At 41.0% G+C, this 3,738-nt stretch overlaps 1 pseudogene; it reads left to right on the forward strand.

Annotated features, from left to right (window-relative positions):
- The first annotated feature begins 1,649 nt into the window (after nucleotides 1-1,649).
- Nucleotides 1,650-3,051, forward strand: LOC115951529 (annotated as a pseudogene).
- Nucleotides 3,052-3,738: the final 687 nt, after the last annotated feature.

Below are 3,738 nucleotides of genomic sequence, written 5' to 3' on the forward strand. Positions count from 1 at the left end.
CTAAAAAAATATTTTAATATAGAATTCATTTTTCATTATTTTTTATTACTTCCTTCAACCTTCTCTTCCTCCCCCCCCCTCTCTCTCTCTCTCTCTCTCTCTCTCTCTCTCTCATTGCTACCACCACATGGTTACCGCCACAACCACCACCACCACCACCACCACAATAGATTAAACATCATATCAAAGCCATAATATCAGACCAATATTGAAGCAACCCCAAACCAGAACTCACACCCACAACAACACAAACAACCAATCCGAAAAACCCAAAACCAAGGAAATCTCAAACTAAATCAGGCCACCATACCCAAAACCCCATTCAAATTTCCCTTGAGATTCATAGAACATCCTAAATACATTTGAAATCAAAATCCAAACCAAGCACGTGCAAGCAACATCATATCTTAATAATCAAGCCAAATCTAAATCCCCAAACCCACAAACCAAACAAAGAAAAAATAAAAGAATGAGAATGAAGAGAGTGTAAAAATAGCGAGATTGAATGATGGTCGTGAACCACTGCTATTGCCGGTAGTTGTGGTCACTTGGGCTTGGCTATCACTGAGCTTGGTGCAAAAGAATAGAGAGAGAGAGAGAGAAGAAACTATTGAAATACAAAGCAATAGTGACTATATATATGTACATGATTATTGTAGCAACAATGCTATTTTACACAACTTTAATTTGATTGATGTGGATGGTTTTGGAGCTTGGATGTGTAAATTGAGCCCTTGTGTTATTTTACATTGTCTGGTGCAAATACTCTAATGATCACGTCTTCATATTTGAAGGTTAGGGACCTTAATCACATTTTCATAATGAATGGACAAGGAGAATGTGAAAATTAAAGAGGACATTGGAAAATGGTAGAAGATGTGGAAGCGAAAGTAAGGAGAAAAGAAAGGAAAGAACAAACGTGATTTGGCCAAACAACCTACCACCACACCAACAAGGCCAAACTCCTAGCACTCCAACTAAATGTTACCTCAAACATTGCTTTGATAGCCGAAACTCCACCCCTTCCTTGCCACCAGCCCAACTCTAACCCTCTTTGACCTCTCCTCTAACTCTCACTTTTCCTCATTTCCCTTTTTGAGTTCATTTCCCTATGTTTTTCGACCAACCCTCTTCCCATCATCCTATCTTTCCTTTTATAGTCTCCTATTAGTGGGGTTCCAAATTATTACTTTTGCACTAGTCCCTATGCAATTCCACTTCTGCTTGGAATCCTAAGAAAAGTGATTCCTTCTGAGGATTCTCTTGAAACTTGTTCCTGATGCCAAATAGCGTTCGGCAACGAACTTCCCAATGGCACTAATTGTGCTCGGGGGAACCGACCTGAATCTAATTGTCCTCTCATTGGTTCCTTCTAGCCTGTTAGTCGGTATTAGACCTGACTAACCCGGGATTTGACCATCCCCCAACCTTACACCCTTGCATTTTTGTCGCTAGGATAGGCCTATCCCTAAAGTGTTAGGCCAGTTTCAATTACCTGGGGTAGCCTCAGTGGTCTGGACCAGCCTTGGGCCCTAGTTCCCTGAGCCAGTCTTGTTTAGCTGGGCCCAAGTCCTTACACTATATATATAAATGAGAAGCATTCCCACATTTTAGTCTTATCTGAGATCCTACACCTACATTAATCGTCCATGGCAAACAACCATATACATCATACGCCCTTTTTACTTGATAGGGAAAATGTTATGCTAGTAAGACCCTCGAAACCCACATCTTCAGGACTCCTTTCTCTTTCTAGCATTGACAACGATCCCCACCTTGAGATTTTTTGCCAAATTGTTCATGTGTATCGATGTTGATTCCTCTTATTATGATAATCATAATTGCACCTCAAGTTTTGATAGGCAAGCAGACATAGCTTATGTCATCAAAGAAGCCCTCTCCAAGGCTTTGGTTTTTTATTATCCTTTGGCAGGCAAGTTAGAAAAGCACAATGATTGAAAACTTCATATCAATTGCAATGAAGATGGAGTGCCATTCTTATTGGCGACTGCCAATTATCAACTCTCTTCCCTTAATTATCTAGATGGGGTTGATGTTGAAGTAGCCAAACAACTTGTCCTTGATTTACGTTCTAAAGGTGACTCAGTTTACCACCCTCTTGTCTTACAGGTGACCAAATTTTCATGTGGGGTTTGCATAATTAGGATGGGCTTGTCACACTCTGTATGTGATGGGTTTGGTGCAGCACAGTTCTTTCGAGCTCTGGTTAAGCTTGCAAGCGGAAAGAGTGAGCTCTCGATGAAATGTGTGTGGGAGAGGGAAAGATTGGTGGCAACACCTACTAAGGAGCCTTTCCAATTAATGTTTCCGGATAGGCCTTCTTTAGTGACTTCACCATATATGCCAACAACAGACCTCTTACACAAATGCTTTCATGTAAGTAGTGAAAGTATAAAAAGAATCAAAATGAGTTTGACAAAGGAATTTGAAACAAAAAATTTGTATGAAAGTTTCACCACTATTGAGGTCCTGGGTGCCTATGTTTGGAGATCAAGGTTTAGAGCTTTAAAATTGAACTCAGATGGGAAAACAAATTTTAGGTTGGTTATGGGGATAAGGAAACTATTGAATCCACCATTGCTAGATGGGTATTATGGGAATGCTTTTGTGTCTCAAACGTTGGAGCTAATGGGTGGTGAGCTTAATGAACTACCACTCTCTAAGGTGGCGAAGCTTATAAAAGAGAGTAAAAAAGGTGCTTCCACCGCTGATTACATCATGACCTCACTACGCATGTTAAAAAGATTCAGACAGCTTGATATAAAGTTTAAAGATGATGTTGCAGTCATGGTTTTAACAGATTGGAGGCAACTGGGTTTCCTGGAAAATGTAGATTTTGGGAGGATGGAATCATTGAACATGATAACCCTGCCATGGAACATGATAGGGTATGTAGATATGTGTGTGCTCTTGCCTCCCACCTCCAAGGTGGATGCTTCAATGAAAGGTGGGGTTAGGTTATTTTTTTCCCTTCCTAGCGCTTCCGTGGCCAAATTTAAAGAAGAAATGGACGCTCTCAAGCTCTTGTAAATGATGTTGTCTGCTCCCAAAAAAAAATTTGGACGCTGCTATGCACCTATGAAGCACGAATGCGGCTGGGAGGGTGCCGCATCAGAGTTCAACATGGCCCGACACGGGGTGCAGTGTTCGAGGCGGTTGCCAGCGTGTCGGTGCCACGTCTGAGCTTTTTTTTTTTTTTCAAGGATTCGCGTCAACTCGGCTCGATTCGCGCTGACTCAGCTTCTATTCATGTCGATTCACACCAAACTGGGACGATTCGGCCAGAATCAAGCCATATCAGCTAAGTCGGGTCATATCGGCCGGCGATCGAAACAGCCAAAACGGACCAAAACGGCCGAAATAGGCCAAAATCGACCTTGAATCATGTCAGAACAGCCGTAATCAGCTTTGAATGAGGCCCAAACATCTTAAATATGTCCTTCCTCAACTTTATTCTGAATATTTGTTACTTCTTTTGTGTTTTCTTTTTTGTTTTGTGTTTCTTGCCTTCTTCTTTCTTTGTTTTGTGAATCAAGGCATAGTAATGTGTTTTTTAAGAATATTTTTAATAGTAAAAATATATAGAAAATATAAATAAAAATATTTTTAATAATTTTTTAATCGTTACACCCCACCGCGCCTGCACCCTACTTTTTCAAAAATTGCCGAGTCTTGCACCTGCACCCGCACTCGCACCCGAATCCGGAAACGCACCCA

Source organism: Quercus lobata, chromosome 1, assembly GCF_001633185.2.
Source record: "Quercus lobata isolate SW786 chromosome 1, ValleyOak3.0 Primary Assembly, whole genome shotgun sequence".
Taxonomy (NCBI): Eukaryota; Viridiplantae; Streptophyta; class Magnoliopsida; order Fagales; family Fagaceae; genus Quercus; species Quercus lobata.